Below are 26,609 nucleotides of genomic sequence, written 5' to 3'. Positions count from 1 at the left end.
ACAATGGCTACAGGGGATCCATTTGTATGCACTCATGTGCGCGGACCATTTCTGATGTTGTTCAGCGTACATTTCAGTTGTGATTTTGATATGCATGTTGCTGATTTGTGTAATTGGGGGAATGGTGTGTTGTGCATGTTGTTTGGAATGGCCTGTTTGGCGTTATGGATTGATATGTTTGTCGTGGCACTCACTTCCAGCATGTGGTTTTGTCTCTGGTCCATTGTGGGCTGCCTCACTGTACAGTGATGCAAATATGTATGTCCATTCTTCTCATGACACCAGTTCACGCCCAGTTGGAGTATGCATCTCCCCCCCCCCATTCACGCCCAGTTGGAGTATGCATCTCCCCCCCACTCACAATCACGCCCAGTTGGAGTATGCATCTCCCCCCCACTCACAATCCACATCACACTGACATGTGGTCGGCCTGCTACTCACCAAGTAGCCACGAACGTTGTCCAGCATGTCGCTCCATGTATCGTGGTATTGTCGAGTTCCGCAGGACCATTGCATCATGGGTTGAACCGGGATATTGGGCACAGCAATGTGTGATGATCTTGTTGGAGTCACATACCATTTGGACGTTGATGGAGTGGTATAGCTTTCTGTTACGGTACACTGCCTCATTGGCATGTGGGACCACCAGTTCTACATGGGTACAGTCGATGGCCCCGATGCAACTTGGGATGCCTGCCAGTGAATGGAAGCCAACTTTGTTGTTGGAGATCTCCTGGGCAGTCCGTGGCATGTATATGTGTTGACTTGTGTGCTGCAGGAGGGCATCGAGCACCTGGTTCAGTGTGCGTGAGAATACTGGTTGTGATATGCCATGCATCTGACCTACCGTATGCTGGTAGGTGCCTGTGGCCAAGAAGTGGAGCACTGTTACCACCTTCAGTAGAGGGGGGATGGCAGTACGGATGTCAATGAGACTCACAATGTCGTATATCATGTCTACTATGGTGGTGATGATATCCCAGTCCAGACGGTACAGGGTGTGTATCTGCTCAGGGGTTAGGTTGACTGGACTGGCTCTGATCCTGGGAATTGGTGGCTGTCTCTGTGGTATCACTAGGTGCACTGGTGGTGCTTGCTGCGCCTGTCTTGCCCTCCTCCTGCGTCTCCTCTGTGCTGCCTGTTGTTGTAGCTGCTGCACTGCAATCATGTCCTCTAGCCCATGTAATGCTGCTAGTATTGCATCCATCTTGGTGTGGGAATGGGTGTGGGGAGGGGTGTTGTGTGCTCTTTTGTGCTGCCAGTCTCCATTGCCTCCACCTGTGCTGATTTTGTCCACCTGTGGCAGGTGGGAACTCTGCTGTGCTCTTTTAACGTGTGGTTTGCGATGCCGGTATTAGCGCCTTGCCGGTAAGGGTTCTTTGGGTCTACTACATGCCGGTATTGCCATGTACGCATGGCTCGTGATGCCCTGATATTTGCGCTATGCCGCTATTTCCGGTCTGAGGGGGCGCGCGCTCACAGACTTGCCGCTAATAGTGCCACCGTACTTAGCGGTGCCGCTAATAGCGGTATGTCCGGGTCGTGATTGGGGAGGGGATTTACCGATACCGGTAATCCCTTACCGGTAACGGTATGTCCCTACCGCCTACCGTGTAATGAGGCCCAATGTCTTTGGCCTTGAGTGCTTTGTAAATGTTCAAAGGAAAAAAGTACAAGTCCCACAAAAAGAAATGTATCGAGGATGAGTAGCATTTCTCCAGAGGGTCCTTCCCTTCCCCTGGATTCCTCGTTGCATTCGTGGGTTACAAATCACTGTTCTTGACGCTCCATAGGGCCAAGAACAAATCTTTGAACTGATTCTTTCTTTGTCTGCAGTTTCCATCCCTCCTGCCGGGGTTTTTGTTCCCAAGTCTCTTTACCCAAAATAGCCAGCTGGCTAGTTCTTGCATTGCATTTACTGCCAACTTGCCTGATGTATTTCCCTACCAGGATTTCTTTTACGTATTTGCAACTGCCTTGCATACTCTCTTGCCAAGCTGATTGAAAACATACACTTGTAAATGCCTGGTATACTCTCCTGCCAGGACTTCTCTAAAAAGCACAACTTTTAGTTGTGTGATGTTCTCTTCTTGCCAGGGCTTCCCTTAAATGTGAGTTCCCTCTCACTCTTCCACTTTTGATTGTTCCACGTGTTAGCCTTACTGGCTAATATGCTTGGTTCCTCATATGTAGTTTCTTTAATCTCTCTCTTATATGCTTTCAACATGCATTGGCAAAATGGACAGTGTTTCTTCTTCGGAAACTGCACCTTTTTAGTTTTTATCTCTCCGGTTTATTAAATCTCTCTCTCGATCTTGATGGCATTTCTCCCTTTCTCTCTGGCCCGCCGGTAATGGTCCTCTGCTGTTTTCTGCTTCGTGACCGTTTCTCCACCGCTTCCCTGGTTTCTGAGGCTTTCGCTGCGCTAATCTGCTTCGCATGGGACTCTTGTAAGTAAAGAGCTGTTCTCCAATGCTGGCGAACGCTCAGCGACCCTCGACTGACTTTTGGCGTTCTGGCTGCCTGTCATCCGCTTCCAGCAACCTTGTCCCATTAGAGCTTCCTCCCATATGTTCCTTCACTCGGACAGGAGCAACTTCCTCCTGCCAGCAGCCTGCTTGTGTTCCTTGTCTGTGAGCTAAATGTCCTAGGCACAGGTGTGTGCTTGGTGCCACTAGAGCATAAGGTCTTTCAATACTCTTTCCTTCTCAAGTATAACACAGTTCTTACTTCTTCACTGCTTTATAGTCCACTGGCTTCAGTTTTTACTTGTTCCAACTTCCCCCATCCTGGCATCCCTTACATGGGGGTTTGTTTAAGTTTTGCTCTTTTAACTTTATTAATACTGTTCATTGGCTGGTGGCAATGCTTGGTCCAATCTTCTCCATATTGACTTTTCGTATATCAAGAGTTGTAGAAATCTTGCCTTTCAATTACTTCACTAATAATGTTAATTTGCTTTCCATGATGTCTACTTCAATTTTCCCCATAGTGGCATCCCTCATATGGAGACTTGTGTAAACGTAGTCTTTCGCGGTTACTTAGCGGACATTAAAAACATCTTGGTATTTGCCGATACTCCTGTTGATACGCCCCGGGCGCCTAATACTCCATGCAAACTCACTGGTGGTTGTTGGTGTTCCCAATCTTTGGCGTACTACTGCTGCTGCAATGTCCAAACACTGGGGAAGCTTCCCCCGCCCGGCAGACACTGCTTCGGTCTTCCCGCCGGCTCCTCTCACTTGACGGTGGAATAATGACCGTGCTCTCCCCAGCCTTCTCTTCGTTGCCGGCTTCTTCATGGTGCACGTTCTGCTTTTGATATGCCGCTCCCAGTCTCTCTCCACTCCGGTAGGAAGCGCCTGCCTCCATCAGCGTAGCCTGCCCGAGCGTGTCTCTCTGGTTCTGTTTCCCGCTACGTCCGCTCTGCATCTCTCCTCTCCTTCTGTTCTGTTTGGCTCCAAAAGTACACCATTTTTAACAACTAGTCTGCACATTCAGCATGGTGTGCTTATAGCCCCACATTAACTCATTTGTCTTCTTCCTCGTCCCAGTACTACACGTTTTCTGGGACTTGGAGTCTATTGTAGATTGAGGCTTTGTAAAATTACAATGCTTTAGATTTACATTTAAGTCAAGATGGTTCGATTTAGAAGATGTTAAATAAACACCACGTGTACCTAAAGGGTGCATGTCATCCTGCCTAGGGTGACGAGCAAAAAGAGGTCTTTGAGTTTTATTATTAGAAGGATTGGTGTACTGGCAATACGCCATCAAGAACTCCGGGATTATAAGATCTTATTCACATGGAAGAGGGCCATACTGCATCTCTGCTGATGGGATCACCACTTCTCCCCGACAGCCATTTCCTCCCTTGTGATCCTCCCTAATACCACCCGCAGGGTCAGGAAGCTGCTGCCGTCCCCTGGCCGCATGGGAGGGGCTTTTTGGTCTGGGGATCAGTGATGACGCTACAGGATTCATCACAATTCCCGGGCTCTGCATTACTCTGCTCCTCTTCCACGTACCAGTGTTGTGGGTATTACAGGAACAGTAGCCCTTTCCTGGAAACACTGTAAAGATGTTTGCCATGGGTTTCAAAGGCGAACTAGGTTTGAAAGGAGTATGTGGAATTGGACAAAGTCTTTCACAGTTTTACAAGGCTGCTTCGATTTGGAGAGTTGGTCTTTGGTGTTTAATAACAGATTTGTACTACTCTCCATGGGTGGAAGAGGGAAGGTGTTAGAATAGGCCATTAGATTATGGGGTACTGGAGCTGTATTTTCATAAAGGAAAGGGCTACATGTCTCGGCCAATGATACTGAAACCCTCTCGCTGAGATTGTCTCCCCCACCCATGTGATCCTCCCTTGTATAATCGCCCCCAGGTCAGAATCAGGTAGCGGATGCTGTCCCCTGGCCACATGGGAGGAGGTCATCGCCAGGAAAGAAGTGATGATGCAATCAGATTAATCACACAGCATAACCTTAAACGGAGTAGCAAGCCCAGAAGTGTTTGAGAGCTACAAGATATCCAGAGATTACCAAAGAAGATTGTATAAAGAAACTCAATTGTAAGAGAGAGAGAGACTCTGTATGGAAATTTCTATCCGAAACTACGAGAAGGCCAACAGAAGAAAGACCTTCTCTTGGATGAATTTAAGGTGGTTATACTAGTCGTAGGGTCAGGTAGAGTTTGGTTTGGACCAAGGACATTTTTACTTTGGGACTTCCTGATGACAGACGAGCCCCCTTATTTTCTTTAGATAGGCAGGGTGATTGATCCCTTTACCAATAGGGAATGTTAGGACTTCAAACATCATTTCATTAAATAGAATTCATAATGTCCTTAATGTGTCTGCCTCCTTCCGACCCCGCCACGGTAGTTATGCAAGCTAGAAACATACTGGCTTTGTCAAGATGATAGTTTTTTTTTTTTTTTTTTTTAATTTTTATTTTGAAAACAAATAAACAATAAACCAAACTTGCAGCATTATTTACAACAAACTCGTGAACATCAATTAACGCTCATTACTGCTCCCCAAATCCCCCCCCCTCAAGAGCTTATTTGCATTTCTCTTTCTGTATCCGCTGCGTGTTGCTGGGCATCGCTTCCTTCCGAAGCTGCAGAATCCACTACTGTGCCAAACAGTCCTGTTATTAGCATTCTCCAAGCCATCAGGTTACCCACATCTTCTTCCCCGCACTTGCTACATGCCTCCTGCCACACCACCGTTTCAGCCTCCGCCCATTTTTGCAAGTCCCGCCACCATACCTCTACCCGTGGCTTGTGGCATTGCTTCCAGCCCATGCCAATCCTTCTTTTAGCAAGCACATATGCCAGGTCCCTCAGTTCCCCAATGTGTTTAGTATTCCGTGGTCTGGGAAACCCTCCCAACAGGCAGGCCCAGGCCGTATCTATGTTCAGCGTGACCCCTTTATCCGCTAGTTTCCGTGCCACTTCCCACCAAAATGCTTCAATCACTGGGCAAGACCAGAACAATTGTGTCATATCAGCATCTTCTTCATCGCATTTTGGGCATGCTTGCCTTCCTGCGTTTGCAAACTTAGATATTCTCTTCGGGGTCATATAGGCTCTATGCGTTATGTATAACTGTATCTGCTGCAATCTAGCATTTCTGGACACCTTCTTGTGGTATCCTATAGCACGTTCCCACATTCCATCGGTCATCTGTGCCCCCACCTCTGCTTCCCAGTCCAGCCTGAAATGAGTCAAATCCTTCCCCACCCGGGTCATCACCATCTCATACAGTCTAGAGATCTCGTGCCCTTCTTCTGATATATCATATATTGTTCCCATTAGGACATCTGGCTCTTCCGCCAGTACAGTCTCTGGCCAGGTTTTGCGAATAGTCTGCACTAGCCTAAAATACGTGACATATTGGCCTCCGTGCAAACCTGTCTCCTCTCCCAGTTCTTCGAAATCTTTAATAATCCCTTCTTGCCATATGTCTCCCAATGTGACCAGCCCAACCGATTCCCAATAGGTCCTGATTATCAGCCTGAGTTGGTTGTCTCCCCTAGCTAAGGCGACTAGTGGCACCTGTGGGGAACACGGGCACGGGTTCTCCATCAGTTGGCATACTCTGTGCCACATCTTCCACCCAAGCAACAGCATACCCGGGCATTCTTTCATTTCGAGTCTAGGCACCCAGATAATCTCATTTAGGTAAAACGGGGTGCAGTCCTGCCCAAACAGCCTAGATTCAGGAGTTTCTTCATCAGAGAGCCATTTGGTTACATATTGCAACTGACTAGCTACATAATAGGCCTCAAAATTCGGCAGCTTAATGCCCCCTCTATCATGGAAGTTCTGTAGCTTCCAAAGCGCCACTCTGTTGCGAGTGCCGTGCCATAGGAAGTCCCTGCACATACTGTTCAGTTTGACAAAAAACTTTTTGGGTATCATGTATGGTATATTACTGAAGAAATGTAACGGCCTAGGCAGGACCACCATTTTGAGCATCGCCCCCCATCCCATCATCGCCAGCGGCAGCTTCTCCCAAAACTTCATATTTGTTCGAATTTTTTTCACAGCCACCTCGGTGTTATGCAAGTGTTCCCTCTCCACCGTATTATATACATCTATTCCGAGGTAGCGGAAGGAATCAGCCGCCCACGGTACGGACAACACTGGCAACCGTTCCAGAGGGGCTCCTATGTAGCTCCCCAATGGGAACATGCTCGATTTTTGGGGGTTTACCGCTATGCCGGACAGTTCTGCATACTTTTCCATGACCTCTAGAATATACTGAAGATTTTCCTACGGATATTTCAAATACAGTAGTAAATCGTCAGCATACAAGGATATAAGGTGTTTCTCTCCCCCCGCCTCAATACCGACCATGTCATATTGTTGTCTGAGGTACACTGCCAGGGGCTCTAGGGCTAGAATGTATAACATCGGGGACCAGGGGCACCCTTGTCTGGTGCCTCTACTGAGTTGCCACCTCTCAGATATCACCGATCCTGTGCGTACTCTGGCCAGTGGTTCACTGTACAATAATTTTGCCCACCTAACATAACCCGGCCCCATCCCGTATTCTTCCAGGGCCGCCAGCAACCATGGCCACCTCACTGAATCAAAAGCTTTGACTGCATCTAGGGACACCACAGCCATTTCCCCATCGCTCCTGTTTCCCCTCTTCAATCACCCGGTGGAGTCGCCTGTGGTTGTGGGTTATATTTCTGTTGGGGACATAACCTGTCTGATCCGGGTGTATCAGTTTGCTGATGACCCTTCGCAGCCTATTGGCCAGGACTGCCGTCAAGATCTTGCCATCCTGGTTCAACATTGACAACGGCCTATAGGAGCCACAGCTATGCCCTGGCTTGTTGGGCTTAGAGAGCGGCACAATTAGCGCTTCTCTGAGCGATTCCGGTAGCCGACCCTTCTCAAAGGACTCATTGAGCATCTCTAGCATAGGGGGGAGTACTTCCACTTTATATATTTTGTAAAACTCACCAGGGAATCCATCTATGCCCGGGGTCTTGCAGGTGGGCAGCTGCTTCACCACCTCCTCTAATTCCTCTAAGGTAATCGGTGCGTCCAGCTCCTCCCTTTCTTCATCACTAATCTTAGGTAATTCCATGTCTTTTAGTGTTTCTCTAATCTCCTCCGGATTGCCCCCTCCTCTATCCTCATATAAATAATGTTCTATAATAGTCCAAGAATGCCTTGTTGACTCCTTCCTGGGTGTCAACCACCTCCCCGTCTTCTCTAGTTATTGTCCTAATCGGGGACCTGGGGGTTTCGCTCTTGTATAACCACGCCAACAAGCGGCCAGTTTTATCCCCACCAGCATGTTGCCTCTCGACATACTTCTTGTAGTTAAGGTTGCAGAGCCTTTCCCAAAGCTCTGCGCACCTCTGCTGCAACTCGAGTACAAGTTCCGCGTCCCCTCCCGCCCTGTTGCTTTCGCGCTCCAGTTTCTCTTCCGCTTCCTCTAGTTCCATTAAGACCTCACCCTGTAGACCTTTTGACTTAGCAATAGCAGCACCCCGCAATACCACCTTAAAGGCTTCCCAGAGTGTGCACGCTGAATCTACGCTGCCTGTGTTTACCTCAAAGTACTGTGAGATCGCATCCCTAATATCTTCCCTGAAGACTGGGTCTCGGAGCGCCTCTGCCCGGAGGCGCCATGTCGGTATCCGCGCCCTGGGGCGGCAGTGCTGCCAGGTCAGCACCAGAGGCGAGTAGTCCGACAGGACCCTCGCTCTATATTCTATTTGGGTGGTCTCTATCACCACATCTGGCGTGGCAAAAAAGTAATTCAGCCTCGTGTGCAGGTGCTGCGGAGCTGAGTAGTGCGAGTACTGTGTTTCATTAGGGTGTTTGAGTCTCCAAACATCCGCCAGCCCAAAGTCATCTAGTAATGTCTGCAGAACCCTGGCCGCTGGGGTGGGCCTATCAATCTTCCCATCAGATCTGTCAGCCTTTGGGTTGAGCACACAGTTGAAATCCCCTCCGCAGATAACCGCTCCTCCCATACACGCGCCCAGATGAGTACATAGGGTTCTGAAATATGTCGCAGTGTTTTGGTTGGGGGCATACCTATTTATAATGCACACCTCTCTATTCTCTACCAAAGCAGTTAATATGACCAACCTCCCCTCCGTGTCCACCACCTCTTGTGTGAGTTGGAGCGGAACTTGCGGTGCCACCCAGACCAGCACTCCCCTAGCGTAGGCAGAGTACGGAGAGCCCACTACAGTACCTCTCCACTTCTTCCCCACCAGTTCCAATTTTTGCTGGGTCAAATGTGTTTCCTGCAACAACGCAATATCAATCTTCTGTCTTTTTAAGTACATCATGACTTTGTTTCTTTTTAAGTAACTGTTAAGTCCCCTGACATTCCATGTTACGATCTTAAGGTCTCCCATGGCTCATGAGTGTCTTCTTGCCTCCCACGTAGCGATTCCCCTTTGCCCACGTGATACAGATACAGCCCTCCATCTTTGCTTGTAGCTTCTCGTACCAGCTCAAACTCCCCATAACTATGTACACAGCAAATCCCCAACTTCCCTTGCCTCCCCCCACCCGTCCCTTCCCCAACATCACACCCCAACTGCTGCCCAGCTCTATTCTCGGAACTCAGGCACCCCCACATCTAGCCCTGCAAACACCAAACAATGCACAGAGCTCAGTAGGGTGAAGTCGCCCTAATGGCCACTTAACTAAAACTGTTGTGGGGTAGAGAGAACCGCTCTGTAAGGCTCCTGTTAATTCAACATCAACTACAGTGCTTATAACATATCTAGTGCAATATTCTGACCTTCTCTACTGAAGGTTGCGCAAGCGACTATATTCAAGTCCCACGTGCCACGCCATCTTCTTCGTGCATCACTTGTCTCTTCCGTGCTCTTTTTCCGTCCGAACTTCTGACTCCTGGGGACATCCTTGCGCGTCGAGCCATCCCATGGCATCCTCCGGGATCTCAAAAAACAAAGTTTTGTGTTTATGAATGACTTTCAATTTTGCCGGATACAGTAACATATATTTGTGGCCCGCCTCTCTCAATCTCCGCTTTACCGTTCCAAAGTTCATGCGGCTACGCTGCACAGACAGGGTGTAGTCCGGGTAGGCCGTGATGTTTGCCGCTCCTCGTGTGATCGTTCCTCCCTTACGAAAGTGTTCCAATATCCTCTCCCGATCTCGGTAGTTAAGAATTTTGGCTATCACCGGCCTAGGCGGATTCCCCGGCGGCGGCCTCTTTGTTAGAGCTCTATGTGCCCTTTCCACTGCAAACCCTTGGGATAGGGCTCCTCCGGGTATCTCTTGCAGAAGATTCAATGAATTCCGTGGGATCGTGGCCCTCCAATCCCTCCAGCAGGCCCATGATACGGATGTTGTTCCGTCGGGCTCGTCCTTCCGCCTCCTCCGCTCTGCTCTCCAAGTTGCCCACTCTTTGTATCAGGGCATGCAATTCAGCCTTATGGGAGGCGCAATCCGCGGTATTCGGGCTAACTTCCTTCTCAAGGGACTCCGTGCGCTCTGCCAGGGCCCTGACATCCTGTCGGAGTAGATTAACGTCCTCCTGCACCTCTCCGACCTTGAGGTCCAGTGCCGTTTTCAGTTCAGTGACGGCTAGTTCGAGTTTAGATTCCCAGGCCGCCCTTAGGTCCGCAATCGCAGCTAGGACTTCTTGGTTAGCGCCCGAAGTCGTCATGCCGCTTGTAGGCGGCTTGTCCCTGCTCTTGGTATTGTCTTGACCCGGGGACGTCTTAGCGAAGTCGTTTAAGGTGGGCTGTTTCGCCTTCGGCCTCACCGTTCTATTTGACATGACCCAGAGGACCTGTATTTTGCACAAGTGACAAATGTGCACTCAGTTACGCCCCTTTCGCTAGGTCACCGTGCGGCCTGCTTTCTTCCTTTTGTTCCGGACATTGGTCGGCCATTTTATGTCGTCTTTCGTCTCCGGCGCTCCCTATCCTTACCGCACCGATCTCTGCCGCCGTTCCTCCTGCACCATCCAGAAGTTCACCACGCGTGGCCCAATCATTCACACACCGACATGTGTATTTTCGGCGGTCGTCGGCCCATCCTCACGCACTTTTTTGCCCGGATCATTACAGGATCTCGGGAGCTCCTCCAGATCACGTCCTCCTACATGGCCCTCGTAGCCACGCCCCCCCCCCCCCAAGATGATAGTTAATGGCATTTTCTGCTTGGGGATATACTTGGATAATGAAAATAAAATGGGAAAATACTGGGGTTGGATGAATTTAAAATGTCCTGGGATGCAGAGTTTTTTTTTTTTAAAGAATGTACTGTGATTGTGCAAACTGGGAATGACAACCTAGGAGTATCCTGGTGTATTTGCAATAATGGAAGTAGGCTAGTGTCAGGGAAATGTAAATATAAGTGAATTTGATGTATTTGTTAAGAGTGTATTGATCTTTGAAAAACTAGGCCTCAATCTATCGTTGTGGCCCAGTGTTGCTAAACAGAGAATCTGTTTTGGAAGGTAGTGCCTATAGACGCATTGGATAAAAAGGAAGTTTGGCAACTAAGAATGGGCCTCCAAAGCTCGAAAATTAAGATTGACAAAGCAGGAGCAAAAAGAACCTCCTGATTATCCAGCAGTAACCAGGAGCCACCACTGGGGAATGAGGAGCTATTACCTAGCATTTTGAAAATCTCACTTCGACCTAGGATGGAAACCTATAATTTTGTCCATAATTTATGACCCCCCCCCCTTATGCTTTTAAATGTCATACAAGTGTGTCCTAAAGTTAATTCATTTGTTGTTCCAAACGCACCGAAGTAAATTCCCAATGGTGTATTTGTTAGGCATCAGTTGGCTTGGAGAGCCAAACGTAACTCCAGGTAGATGTTGATGTCAAACTAACCAGGCTCTTCTAGTCAACAGCCAGGAGCTTCCAGGAGTTTGGAGTACCCCTCCATGTTGAATCCTGGGCCTCATTACAAGTTTGGTGGTAAATCTGAGGAATTGCTGCCAAACTCGTTTACCATTCCCACCACTTGGTCCCGTGGCATTACTACGGAAATATGAGAGGTGGTATGGCGGCATGGCAGCTTTTATGGAGTCCATGGGGATTTTTATCGTGTTTACTGTGAGTGGTAATTCTGTGCAGTTTATCGGCTGCATTTTGAGGGTAAACTGTAGGATTTGCCTCCAGAAAAATGCTGAATTTGCGGGAACATAATTGCCATCACTTTACTGCCATTTATTATCACACTTCCATACTCTGAATGAAGGCCAATGTATCTAACACTTACAACCTGCTGCACTAGCAAATTAGGTTAGAGATCTGCTTACACTGCAAAACATATATTGGGGTACGTTGATAAAGTTACTTAAAAGAAATGACTCTTAGAGAGGAGTATTAAGGCTTAATTGTATTTGAGGTTCACATCGGAGTGGCCATCTCATACAGACCTGACACTTAGCTTGAGTGTTGCATAGAGCCCAGCCATTGTGCTAACTGGGCATCTGAAAACATTTACCACCAATTCTGTGTTGTATGGTATGTGATCAATTGTTGCATATGATGGACCTCATTACGAGGTCAGCGGTAACCCGCCGGTAACAGCAGCGGGTTGCCGCCGACCCTGAAACACTGTTTCCGGCGCCTGACTTCCCGGTGCCACTGGGACATTACATGTCCTGGTGGTGCGGGAAGTCGGGCGTCTGATTTGGCAAGTCCGCATTCCCATGGAGTCCAGTAGGTCTCCTTGGGAATGGGGACTCGCAAGCACCAGCATCGTTTCTAACAGTGCCTCTGTGACAACTCTGCCTACGAGGGCTGTTATGCCCGGCAGGGTCAGACCATCCGGGCTTGACAGCCCCTTCAGTCACACTTGTAGTGTGATGGCCCGGAAAAAGGGGTGCCGGTTGAGCTTACTGGAACCCTTATTTCCTGGCTGCCACACTCAGAATGAGGCCTGATATCTCTTAGCGATTCACTAACCTGTGAATGCGTTTCCTGCAGTCACGTGGTTGCACGCTGTGTAGTTCAAGCTCATGTATAAACCAATTTATTGGTATTAAATGTTCTTTAAAAAAAATATTTGTTAACTAGATTGCCTGGAGCTAGTTGGTCTTCAGACTAAAATCTCACTTGTAAGCAAAAGTCAGAGTTTATGAACGGTTGGACTCAAAATTGGATCACTTTGTAAACCATACCAATGTTGATTTGATCTATTGCTTAATATGTGTACAGGCACTATTGTGCTTGGTAATGAGCTGTACATCCTCAAATTGGTAATTGACCTCGTTGGCAAAGAAGTCTCTTCTCAGTGGCTTGCTCTATTGTTTATTTGTCATAACCTTGCATGTAAATGTTATTTTTGTACTACACCTACTGGCTGACATCCATTTTTAGACAAGGACAGGGGGTTTTGTCGGGCATACAGTTCGTCACATCCTGTTTTTGGTTATTCGTGGGCCGCATTGTTCCATTTCCTGGAGGCAAGAGTGTTTTCAGGGCTGGCATCAGTGATGTGGGACAAAGTCAGGGTAGCGGGGCCAGCACGGCAGTCAAGAGATGAGTTGAGGTATTGGAGAAGGGCATGATGAATCCCCCATTAAAGAGACATAGAAGGGAGGAAGGAATTTGCAGATGCTGGTATGGCAGTTTAGAAGTGGGCAGCGTGTTTGGGGATTGGTTGTAGTGGAGGGACAAATAGTGCAGCTTCATGTTAACTATAGCAGGTAAAGCAGAGCGCGGTCGGATAATGTTAAAGGTCATTTATATACCGTGCTCTAACACCACCGGATTGGTCCCATGGTGCTGTGGCAGATCCGAAAGATAAGAGGGTGGGTTAGTAGAGCTTAGCAGGAAGATGGAGAGCGAGAATTGTGATGTCCTGTTGACCGCTTTAGTTCGGTTTACACCGTTCATTGAGCATGGGTGTGATTTACGGATTGGTAGACTTCCATGTGTTATTGTGTGGGACCATGTGCGTTTTGTTTTGTTGTTGTAGTGAAGTGCATACGGATTGCTCTCCAAAGATGTGGTTGCTTTTGTTAAGTGTGTGAGAAGCGTATGCAGACGAGGGTTTAGCGGTTGGGTTAGTGGGGCTTGTTTCTTACCTCATTGCTTCGGCCATCTGTGTTGGTCATCTCTGCCTTTGCTATGCATGCTATGCACTGGGGTGTTTTGTGGTGGGGCATTCTCAAGTTATTATTTGCGCATAGTGGTGGCTTGTCTCTGTAACTGTCTAGCGGTCTGTGGGCAAGATGAGTGATGAACAATCGGTGCAAAAACAAATGAGTCTGTGGAACCACATTGAACCTTTATTTTGCATGTTTGCAATACCAGCTGTGATTTCATTCATATTTGTAATTCCTTTGACACTTAGCAGTCGGGGAAAATAGCAATATTATAAGAACAAGGGTGATGATTGGAGGCAAGCAGCAATGTTTCAGTAAGTATTCTGGTAAGGGTGGGCAATGAGACGCTTGATACACCAGTTGGGGGTAGATCACTCTCCTCTGCAGGAGCATCCCTCTGGAATGGTCTCCCTGCTCCTCTCGGGCTTGAAATGGATCTCCTTAAGTTCCGGAAGCTCATCAAGACCCTCCTTTTTTCTTTCTTCCCTCTCCCTGTCCTTGCTAACACCCCTGTCTGCCACACTGACTGTCTGCCTGTTTCCCTATGAGTTCTATAGGGCACCAGGACCCCCGTCCAGTCCCCCCCCTCCTCGCACTTAGTACTTGGACCCTTCACCCCTTGCAATACCTGGCACTTCTCATGCCTCCCCTGAACACTCGACTAGCCCCTTGGCCCTCTTCTCCTTCCCCCTCATTTTCACTTGTCCCTACCCAGCACTTTGCATTTGCGCAGACTGGCATTTCCCCCCTCCCCTCCTCTCCAGCCCACTTCTTGTTACTGTACTTGCACAATCCAAATGTAACAAGGCCTATTAGGACCGTTATCATTAACATTCTCCCTTGTTGCACCCCCCACACCCTTTTTTGTCTTGTGACGCCTTGAAACACCCCTTGTTGTATAGGCGCATACAAATATCCAATAAAATAAATAAATAAAATAGTGAGGTTCCACACAGATGAGTTTTGTTCTTGGTTTTTTGGACGAAACACCTTGAGGTACTAAAGTGTTCTCTGGTCTTTCAAATGGAAGTAGTTTTCAAGAATGGGTACGTGGAAAGTGGGTTCTTTCCAGTTGTTCAATACCTTTGCAGGTCTTTATGTAAAGTAGTCGTCCTTGTGCCTCCCGGGATACCCTGGGACACCCTAGTTTACAGAACAATATCCCCAAGATGTTGCCAACAGACAATTACAAACCCTAATCCTAATGGATCTTTTCACCTTGTCGCAAACCTAGGCTAACAGCAGTGCAAATGTTCTGTTTGGCCAGCAAGTTTTCTTAAATTATATTTTCTTAAATTCTATTATCAAATATCCATCCCTAAGCTAGTAAAAAACGAAATGAACAACTGTTACTAGGAAGGCTCTTTCAGGAGGTACTCCGTCTTGACTTCAGACTCTTCTTTCACCACATTGTTTCTTAAGACCTCTCCCGTTTTCAGTAACACAGCTTTCTCTTAGGATTTTCCTGGGACTTGCAGTATTCACTTGTAGGGCTCTCACATCCCTTGGTTTCACAGGATACACTGCAGGTGACACCTAGACCCTGGGAATTGTTCACACAATATCTAGACCATGGCTTCTCAGGGTTCACAGCAGATCTCTCCTAGTCCTGGTGGTTCTTGGATTTCAAGCAGGGCTCTCCTCAACCTTGGGTTTCTCAGGATTATTGCAGATCTGTCCTACATCCTGGGTTTCTCAGGGTTTACAGCAGCCTAATGAGTATTCCCCTGATGCCTCCACCCACCAACAACATTCTTGGTCCTATTCAAGCGGCCAATATCATGTTGCCCTCCTGCCGCAGGCCAGGGTTTCGTACTCTTCTCCTTCCGCAGAGTGTGCTTGTGCCAAGCCTTAGACCTTAACACAGGCCTTTGGGAGATGCTTGGGTAAACCTCTGGCAAACCCCCTCCCAGGGCTCCCAGTTCTTAGCAGCTCCCACTCTCTCCTTACACACCCTCAGGGCTTGGACAGCTTTCTTCCAGGCCTTTCAAGCCTTTGTTTCTCCACAATTCTGCCTTATTCCAGGAAGTTACCTTTTTCTGTGTGTTTTCCTTTAGCACTCCCCCATTGTACAATATCCAGCATGTCTGCATCCTCAGGGATTCTCTTTACTGGTTTTCCCAACACCTATTATACACCCAAGGCTATACAGGGTATTCCAAGATTCTCCCTGATGGGTTCTTCCCCAGGTGTATTTGAAATGTCTTTCAGATTGGTTTGTTGCATGACACATTGCCTATTGCTTTGTAGTTTACTTTATGCTGTTCTGGTAGCTCACTGTTTTGTGCAATCTCTCCACCCATATATTTGACCCCGACACCCGCCCCCTCCCCATTCCTTTCAGCCCGTCCATCTGAACATGCAATTCCGGACTCTTTGCCTCCTTTTGAAAAACATGCTGCTCCTGGTACTGAAGATTGTTCTGCCCTCCTTCCTCAGTCCTTGATATTTCAGGGCCTTTGGCCACTCTTGTTGCCGATATACATGCACATTAGAGCCACAGATTTTGATTTTCTCAATAGATTTACCTGCCCCGTCCGTCTTCATTGTTCGAGAAGCTGCTCCTTTTTCATATCAATGAGCTCAGAATTCGATAGGAATGTAATGGGGGTAGCAGTGAGTGGCTGAACACTTGCGAGGGAGCAAAGACAGGAGAATGTGGGCAGATGAGACTACAATCCCTATTCAAGCAAGAGTAAAAACATGCATACTTTCTGCTGACCTTGCCACGATTTTCACCCGTCTCGCATCGGTCCCTCTAAACCTGGGTCCTAGGATTTCACGGTAGGAGAGGTGCAGGGAAGGGAGGGCATTGAAAAAGCTATGCAAGGGTCGAAAAAAAAAAGAAATATTCTTCTAAACTTAAAATAGTATAAATGCTATATACATATGTCAGTGTACACAGGTATTCAATAGAACTTCAGGCAGGAAATATGCAACGCAAATGTTGTTTTGGTGGACCCTCTTTTTGTATTTTCTATGATACATGGAAGGGTTAGGCACTGAAATATAGTAGCTTTTCTGTCCTACCTTATGAAACACAAAACGCAATCCTGAGAAATGTAGCTATCCACTTGAAGGCTATACACAGTTGTTGGGATGCATGTTCAGGTCCCATGCCCAACCAAACGGTTCACATTGAGGAAAATCAAGTGTGCAAGGAAATGCATGTTCGTGATTGCAGGGGGGTGGGGCATGCAGTGTGGGATTAACAATTGTAGTGTTTTCCAATAGTCACAGGAACATAGTTGGGCCCCGATTATAGGCATAAGTAATAGCAAAATATAATAAGCGAAATGTAGTATATTCCAATGCAAACGTAGGCCCTGGGCCCCGCCTCGAGAAATACAGAGGTACCACCATATTTAAAACCAGGCCTAGTTTGTAACAGTCCACGGTGAAAGTAGCAGCATAACATGGCAATGTGTTTTGCACTACTTTCCCATCCCAAGCCCCAGTAGGAAAACCGAATGTAGAGGTCGACATGATACACTTGTCTCGTGTTGCATGCCTGAGAAACCCTAAAGGAATATGAATGGTCGTGCGCAATCAGGCTGCGCCTGTCCTCGAAGGACTAGCCCATGGGAGCTGGGGCAGAGGTTTCGAGCTGCCAAAAGGTCCGGTCTAGATTTAGGACCCTAGAACCCCCCGGAAGAATAACCGTCCCTGTTGTACTGCCAGATGCCCACAAACAGGACCCCTAAATCCTTCAGGATATGGCTGATTAGTGTGGTCTCTAAGAAGCCCAGGAGGAGCCCCCAAGAGGGACAGCCAATAAGGTTGGGGGGAGCAAGGAGTGACATATCCTGGGATTTGTACTACAGGGAGCATGAGGTGAGCCCAACAAATGTAGTCCTACAACGGGGAGGCATGATGGGCCTGTGCGTCTGGGATCAAGAGAAGCTCTTGTTTACTTTAAAGGGCCAGTTTGACCTCATGAGTATCCGCTGAGCTCATTTTATTGACCAGGTGCACGCCATGTGACTAGGCCCTTGAGGAGGGTAACGTATCACGTAACCCGCCAATCGGGTAGTGGGAATCTAAGGGGACGGAATAGAAGACTACATATTAGAGGGTGCGGGTAGTTTTAGATGTGGCCAATTGGTTAAGGGACTGTAGGAGACCGGTGGTATGTATATATGTGGTAGCCAAAGCCGGTGGTGGGATAACACTGTATACTGTTTGCATCATGAGTGACAATGTTTTGCTATTTAACTACTTGTTTTAGTTGAACTAACCCAGAGAGCGCGCTTTGTGCCAGTTGGGTTCTACGGCACCCTCTGTCACCTTTTTACTTTTTGTATAAGAAACAAACCTTGTTTTCCTTGCAAAAAGATGCACCAAGCATTTTTTCCTCAGAGCATTGTTTTTTATTGGTTGTTTGGAGGTTTACTTTACAAAATGTGTGAATCCAGCCTCTCCGCATAGATGGAGGATTCCTGGCCACACATTGGGAGAGGCTGCGCCCACCTGCACTGACCAGTCCCTTGTGCACAAATCGAAGTGGTTTACAGGAGCTGTGTTGCCTGAATTCCTGTCCGCTCTTTGGAGCGGGGTGCTGCTGCTGGATGTGCAGGCCGTTGATGGGGGGGGGGGGAATAGCACCATGACGGAAGAACCTGGGAGAACACATAGATAAGTGCACCTTTGCCCGTGAAAACACGGGTGGGGAAGAGTGAGTGTTGGACAGTGAGGAGGAGAGTGTTTGCGTGGTGACAGTGTGACAGTGGTGCGATTGCTATGTGGAAAGACCACGTGGCATCTTCTATTTTTTTTTTACTTTTCTTTTTTTAATTTTTTGGAGCAAAGAGCAACGGGGTCCGTACCGATTGAGGGGATGGGGGAGAAGACAACGCTGTGTTTTTTAAGAGGAATAAAGGTAGAAGCTCTGTATTGAGTGGGCCTGTGATGTTTCCTCCTTATCTAAAGGGGGCTTGAGAAGGAAAAAGTAGTCTGAGCAGAGGCTGCATGTGGGCCTGGGGTCTCCCTGCCTGATATAAAGGATGCATGGGAATTAAAACGTAGTATTTTTGTTTTTTTATTGGTATTTTTTATTGTGGTAGTGCTGACCGGTGTGAGGGGGGGTATCTGCGCTTTTTGTGAGTAAATGTTGGAGTGGAGTAAAGTAAGGGAGTGGATGATGTGAGAGAGTATGGGATGTAGTGGTATGAGACTAGAATGAGGCATGCGTGTGGAGTTTGATGAAGGGGAAGGGTGGGTATCGGTAACGGGACAAGACACTGCTGGATCTCAGCCTGAAGTAAAGTAAGGGATCACATAACCTCTGAATACGGGCGGCTAAAACTGAGCCGGTGACCCCATTGGAGTACATGTGTATGGCTCTCCTGTAATTTGGGGAGAAGATTAGGACGTATCTAAGGGAATGGGTTGCCGAGAAGAAAGGGGGCATGTTTATACCATGGCCAGAACAAGGAATGAATAATAAAGACATCCTGCGTCATATGTATACATTTCTAGCAATAATATGTAAGGAGAAGAAATTAAACAATAGAATGGAAGTGTTGGAGTTATGGAGGATGGTAGAGGATTCACAAGATAAATGTCAAAGGACATACTATGTGAAGAGACACAGGACAAGGTGACAAAACAGATGAAATCTAATGCCAGAAAGGGAACTAGGTGCAATGTTTCATTGAATGTAGAACAATTTAATTGTGATGTAGTCTACTTCACAATTCAGTTGTGCTGTTTTGTCACCTTGTCCTGTGTCGCTTCACATGGGACGTCCCTCGACTGGTTACGTTTCATTGTTTAATACTATAAATCACTGTGATAAAGTGTGTGTTTTTTATGAAATAATATATAAACACCTTCCAATTAAAACCCTTTTTATAATTAAATCAAAACCCTAAAAGTGTACTCGAATAATGTGTGTGCTGAATATACCTGAAAAATTATGTTTTATGTTTTTGCTCAAAAGACAGACCCATAGAAAACAATCCAAATAAGTTGGGGTCTGTCACACTGGTAGGACCATCTCTTGTGTCCATCTCACACATGCAGCCTCAGGGTACATGAATCCCATTTATTTCCCGCCACCCGCTACCGCTGCACCTCCACTGACATCATCTGCCTAGTACCACAATCACCCAAAGCCTATAGCGTTTGCAGCCATTCGAGCTCAAAAAGCAGAAGTATCCAGAGCATAAGGAACAGAAAGAGTTAGAAGAACCATTAAGGATGGCAGGGGAAGTGTTAGCAAGTCTGAGATCGGACAAGGGGGGGGATGGGCAACAACCAATTATGGCGACAGATGAGTGGAGAGCGGGAGACATTCTCTTAAAGATTGGCAGTATGCCGATTAAGGATGTGCTTAGTGAGAAGGAAGCTGAGGAGAGGGGCCAGGTAGGGAGTTTGGTGTATTAGTCTGTCAGGTCAGCCGACGGGGCAGGAAAAATAGCAGAGGAGGAGATGTGGGACGAGGTGGACAAAAGCAGGGGGTGTGGGGCGAGGCCCCATGCGCCCCCCCCAAGAGATCCCCACAGGTGGACAGCTTGTGGGGGGATTAGGATAAAGAACCGCTTTCGCCGCGTAGCAGTTGTGAAGGGGAAAAAATGGAAAAAGGGTGGGGAAAAAGGTGGTGACGAAGACTGTGGGGGCACAGCTTCTTCTGATGCACAAAGGACCAGGAAGGGCACAGTATGCATGATGATCGGGCATGGAAAGGAATAATTTAATACAAAACTACTGCCCCTCAGAGCTCAGGCTGGAAAGTGGATTTACGCACTTGACTAGCAGACAGTTGTTAGCCTGGCTGTGGGCGACATGAAGAGTGTGTTCATCGTGATTATGGGAGATCATGCAGATGCCATTTGGGCTAAATCAGGGTATCCCAGGGGCGATTAGGGAATGACATTCATGACAGTGCCCACTTCAATGATATTGGGGTACAGGTATGGGTGGCACATATAGCCTGATACACCACATCTCCAGTCAATAATGCACTGTACCATGCAGGATGATGAGGACCCAGCTCAGTACATTTTACAAATACCAGAGATGTGGAGGGCAGAAACTGGTGAACACTGGGATCAGTCAAAATATTTTTCTACTTTGTGGTCAATAAAGAGCTCCCCAAAGCGGTGCAGAAGGTACTTGATAAGATAGTGGGGTTTGAAGCGAAGGGGTGGGTGGAGATGGTCTATAATTGTACACCATTGCAAGCTGTTGAAAGAAGAGGAGACGGCACAGAGGGTACACACAGAGGAAGCAAGGCTTGTACAAAATAAATTAAGGAAGTTGTCAGTGGAGGGGATGGATGTAGCCACGCACCAGGAAAGGCGGACTGAACAGATGGTGATCTTGGGGGAGGTGCAGGAAGCCCCTGCATGGGGAGGTGTAAATGGTTAGAGTGGTGTGTACCAGCCGCAGTATCGGGTTGGCCCCCAGGAGTGTATCCCAGGGCGAGAGGGGGCTTGCAGGCCGCTGGGCAGATAGAGGAGGTTTTGGAGGGTCAGGCCAAAGGGGACAGGGCGGCACATGGTACGATGTTGGACTGGTGAGGCAGTACGTCATTTTTGATGTGAGTGTAGGAGCAGACAAGCAGCCGCATACAACCAGCAAATGCCCCCATATGCACAAGGCGCTCAAACACCTGTGTATGGGTGCGATATAAATAAAATATCATATCATATACCTATGCCCAAGTATCCATATGGCGCACCACCGTCTATGGCCCTGCCTGCTCGCCCATCAGTTACCGCAGCTGCAGGCACTGGCGCCCAGTTCAAAGATGCTAATGGGGAGAGAGCCAGTGCAGCAGTAATCCTCTCGTCTCCTCTACTCTTAAAATCACCACCTCTGTGGGAGTGCTAGAAAAGAAAAGTTCTCTATTTTTCAAATATTTGCATACCAATGTCCATTCATGCAGCAAACCTTTACATTTTGCAGACTCCTCTCACTAATGTCTTACTTCAGTGGTACACATACATTTTGCTCATTTTGTGTATTAGGTACAAATAACTTTTGGTGAAATTAATGGTACAACATTGTTCATCAAATAGGTGTGTTAGCTAATGAAAAATAACTGCCTATTAATGTAGGTGACAGGTGGTATGAGCACCATTGCTGTTTTCAACAGCTACAGCGTGATCAGAGGAAATCCTTTCGTCTTTCCAGGGACAAACACTTATCCAGACTAGGACAGCCCTCAGAGAACTTTAGCCTGCCCATTCCTATCTGACACAGCCAACCCAGAAGATGAACCATTGGTGGGCGTGGGAATAGGTAACAAACCATTCATCTTTATGGTAGACACAGGTGCAACAAAATCGTGTACCATGAAGTTGCATTTCCCTTTGTCCAGAGAGGTAATGGACAAGCAGGCTTTCTCTGGGGCAATAAAATCCTGGAAAATTCATGGAACAACTGCCTATTAAGGTAGGTGACCGAGTGGTACGAGCACCGTTATTGTTCTCAACACTACACTGATGTCTTGAAGTCTTATGGGAGCTGAGCACAAGCACCAATAGAATTCACCTTGTGGCTCATTATTATTCATGAAAATAATAACATGCACAGAAAATAATAATGGCACAGCAATGCCGGCATGGCTTGTCCGGTGCATTAGTAACAATGGGCCACCCCAGGATACATAGGAGTGTTGTGTACAGTAGCACTTACTGACTGACTGGCTGTTGCAATAATAAAGTTACCACCACAACATAATCTGAGTCTGCGACAGTGTTCGATGCTCAAAGATTAATTCCTGGGCTGAATGAGCCCTGGCAAACGCCTCCATAAATTAAGCATTGGCAGCACAGATTTGCTCCAGTTTTCGGCTTTGCGAATAGGGTGTAAGAACGCAGGAGTAAATCAAACATGGTCAGAACATCTCATTATTTGCCCCAGTGCAAATCTTTGTTAATCGGTATATAGCGGATGCACACCGTGTCCATGTGATTGCTGTTTAGGCGACTCCAGTCACAGGGAATCCCGGCAGGGCAGACGCGGCTAATTATTCTTAGGTGGATAATGATGTGAATGCCACGGCACTGCCAACAGTTACAAATGTTATTTACAGTGCTGCAAAACGACAAAGCCCTTGAGTGATGAACTGAAAAGTTGAGTGTGCAATAAAGGAGTCGAGTTGCTTAGTTTGCAGAGCCACAGGCACAGCAATCGACCCGTTCAGAATCAGCACAGCGGATCATTTCCGCAGCAGATTACACGCAAGAGTGATGCTGCAGCCCTTGCTCCACCTCAACAGATCAATGCTAGTTAATGCTATTTGCATTGCTAAAAGAAGGTCTTCCCTTCCTGCAGCCCGTGATCGCCCCCTCCCCCGCCGCCTCCCATCTCTAGCAACAAAGCCTGGCAGAGGGCGGCCGGTGTAGCAGCCGCTGGTCTCTCCGACACTAGTCCCCGCTGGTGCTCCAGTGCAGGCGAAAGCTGACCGGCCGGGTCCAGAGACCGGAACACACCAGCAGCTGCCCCCCTGGGCTTTAGACGGTGCCCCCACTGCCTGTCCTCGCACTGTCCGACGCTGGAAACGCCCCCCATCAGAAAGATGGATAAGGGGGGGGAGGGGACAGACAACAAGGATGGCGACCTACAGGATTAAAGAAAGAAATGAATAGGAGGCGAGAGTGCCAAGTGGAGATGGGATGGAGGAAACCATGTGGAATTCTCAAACGCAGTGCTCTTGAAAAGGTTCCACCCCCTATCGGCTCCTGCACCTGGTTCGGGTAGGTTGGGTGTAAAGTGCTGGGAAGGTTTCAGTCGAGGTAGTATGCCTGAATTAATTTAGTGTTCGTTTAACTGATGCACGATTCAGTGCTCCCTGGTGCTGAGAAGCCAAACGGAACTGCCCTGAAAGGATGGGGCGGGTGGGGGGGTGGGGGGGGGGTGGGGGGAGGGAAATGAGCTCACGGAACCGGAGACAAATGCTCCGCTATTAGCAAACCCAGGTTTAGGCGGCTGCGGTGGCGACCCACCCCCGCCTAACGTATTTAACAGGGTAAGCGTTTGTTTTATTTTGTGTATCGGCTATTTGGGGTAATCCGCTGTGATTGTGTGATAAAATAATAAAATCGAAAATAGGTGCTCATCATTGAAAGCAGGCCCGGTGTTCTGTAATATTTAGTATCCTATACAGGAAGGATATTCCCAGGTCTTCGGCTGTTCTCGTAGCCGAACGTAGAATCAGACGGAAGCAGCTGCAAACCGATCTGCCATCCTTCATTTACCAGCTGTCAGTGTTCTGTTATTGTGCATTTGCATAGCGCCTTTATATACCATTGGTATGACCTCAAAGCGCTGTGAATTGAACGCCCTCAGACACCTTAGTCCATATCAGTGGAGAGAGTAGGGTACTAAATGGTGCTTGGGTGCACTCAGTATTTGTGCAGACAGTGCGTTTGACGTGGTGTGTGGCTGCATTCTAATGCTAGGCGTGAAGCAGTGGTTGTGTGAAGTCAGTAGAATGTGTGCAGCAAGTCCGTTCCATGGGCGTAATTTTAGGGGGGACAGGGGTGTTTGTCCCCCCCAACTTTCATGGCACACCATTTTGTCCCCATTCATTTGGCTGGGGCGCCTTTTCTTCATGTCATGTCCCCCCAACATTTTCAGAAAAGATATTCCACTGATGTTGACCTCAGAGTTTGCATTCTGGCGGTGGTGGAGCTTGTGTATGGGATTGTGAGCTGCTAGACTGATTTTTCTTTTTTCACATATTTTCCCTGACAAAAAACGTTGTTAAAGGAACGTTATGGTTAACTTGCACTAGCAAAAATCACTGCAATTCAATGGACAACCGTTGTTAAAGAGATGTTATGGTTACAGGTAAAACTGAACCCCCCCCCCCGAAATTCGCAAGTTATGGTAAGCTAAGCAACCATAACTCGTGCCACCAGTGTGCACTGCTAAGAATAAGACACATAACATCAAAGATGACAACACAAATGTCATTGATGACATCACTGATGACATCACATATGTGGCCCACTTATTTTTGGTCACTGAAATATCTAGGCCTGTTGTTTTGGTCACTGAGTCAGAATATTGAAATTCAAAAGGTGGTGTATATCTAGACGTTAACCTTTTCATATGTTCTTAAAGTACTTACCTGTCGCTTTGGTCTATGTTCAAGGTGCACATACATGGGGCAATAGGCAGGTCTTAAACAGACAATTCATTTGTAAACATGAAAACAATCTTTAATGCTATTAACATTTTCTGATGATGCTGTTACTTTCTTCCTCATTTTAGTTTCCCTGTATGTGCCTCTAATTTGTATGCATTGTGGGTCTTATGTATACTTTGTACCAGCTCAAGTGTGTAGTAAGTCTTGAATTGTTAGCTGGTTATTACTTCTTTAACATTATACAATCCCGCCTGACATCATGTTACCAACATTATAAGCACAACCCCTTGTAGGGACTTAACATCAAAAATAATTTCAGATGTGATGTCATCAATGACATTTGTGTTGTCATCTTTGATGTTATGCGTGTTAGTCTTAGCATGCCTGGGTAGGCTGGGTGCAAGAGTGTCGCTTGAAATCATTTCTAGAACAAATTGGGTGTATTTCACTTTCCGCAATGGTGGAGTGTCTAAAAGTGGTGTCCTACAGTGCGTTTGCAACTACCACCAACTATTTCACTCTGGTTGAATACGCACTGTAGTGGAGAAAATTATGAACGTCCCTTCCTGTCACCCACACCCGCAACAGGAACAGTCCCCATTGTCCCAATGTCAAAGGTAGCTTGCAGAAAAAGGGAATGCACGCACATGCGTTTACCCATGGATAGTGACGGCCTTTGCCAAATGAAGCTGAAACATTACTTCTTCCCTTTGCAGTGTCTTCTTTGCAGTAAAGCGACATTGCATACTCTATTCGTCTCCCCTTTACACAATTCCAATATGATTATTGACTTAGATTTACATAACGCCTATTGGCTCTGTTGTACTCCGTTTTGACATGTTCTTTGCAAATTCGATGTACCTTTCTCCGTTCACCGATTTTCTTGTACATCATTGTGATCTTATTTAAAAGTAATAAAAAATGTTAAACTCGAAAAACGTACACACTCTTCCACGAATAACATTCAAGAGCTCTCCATGTCACAGTATTACTTTTTTTACAACTGCCCTCTGGTACAGACCGTGACCACGTGTAGTTTTGCATTCCATGTGCCTATACAGTCCCATTTCCATAGCTGCCATCTGCAAAGTCGCCGGATGTGCCTTACCAGCTGCGTAACGACACATTGCCAACTTGACCAGGCGACCATTCCGACGGTGCGCGTGCGCACTCAGTTCGGGTACAAGAGCCAGACTCTCCAACAGCGGCAAAACATATGGTTTAGCAATTTGCACAGTATTTTTTGGAAAGGGCAGGCTTACAAACACACCGCTATATTCCATTGCACATGCATGCATGTTTCCGAAACAATATACGGCTGCTTTCTGCGTGAAAAATCTTCAGAACAATCCGCCCAAAAGGCACACCGTAGAAGTGCTGTGTAATGTGTTTGCGCCTTTTCTGAGCAGCGGAGTGTGGCTCATAGGTGTGGCCTGCAGGTAATGGGGCACCACATCTGCTCACTTACAGTGCATCTGCAACTAGTACCAGCTATGTGACTGTGCCTAGGTACGCAAAGTAGTTGCAAAAATTATGCACAGGCCTTGTTGTCACCCACACCCGCAGCAGCGATAGTTCCCAATGGCGCAATGTCATTGGTAAGTTCCAGAAAAAGGGAGTATACGAATGTCCGTGTACCCAGGTCCGGCGACGGCCTTCCCAAATGAAGCACAAACCTTTCTTGTAGCATTTCCAGTTTCTTCTTTGCAGCATGCCGTCATTGCGTACTGTTGAAAAGTTCCACACGCTTCTACCAATGACAACGAAGACATCTGCATGTAACAGTATCAGTTCTGTACAATAGTCCTCTGCATACACAGGCCGCCTAGATATGTTATTGCGCAATGCCTACGGCTCTATAGTCCCATTTCCATTGTGCCATCCTGAAAATGTCGGGATGTGGCT

The 26,609-nt window shown here is 47.3% G+C and overlaps 1 protein-coding gene across 4 annotated transcripts in view; it reads left to right on the top strand.

The window, feature by feature from the left end:
- WASF3 (WASP family member 3) overlaps nucleotides 1-26,609 on the top strand; it is a 730,276-nt gene that overhangs the window by 14,961 nt on the left and 688,706 nt on the right. For 2 of the 4 annotated variants that reach the window (XM_069639294.1, XM_069639296.1), the window contains exon 1: nucleotides 22,797-23,307. The exons of the other annotated variants lie outside the window; for them this stretch is intronic. The gene's annotated coding sequence lies outside the window, so the exon portion shown is untranslated. Of the gene's footprint in view, nucleotides 1-22,796; nucleotides 23,308-26,609 lie in introns of those variants that run through there. 4 annotated transcript variants of the gene reach the window in all.

Source organism: Ambystoma mexicanum, chromosome 7q (assembly GCF_040938575.1).
Source record: "Ambystoma mexicanum isolate Mex_15411 chromosome 7q, UKY_AmexF1_1, whole genome shotgun sequence".
Classification (NCBI taxonomy): Eukaryota; Metazoa; Chordata; class Amphibia; order Caudata; family Ambystomatidae; genus Ambystoma; species Ambystoma mexicanum.
The sequence above is the reverse complement of the archived record's forward strand: the minus strand, read 5'-3'. Positions and strand labels throughout refer to the sequence as shown.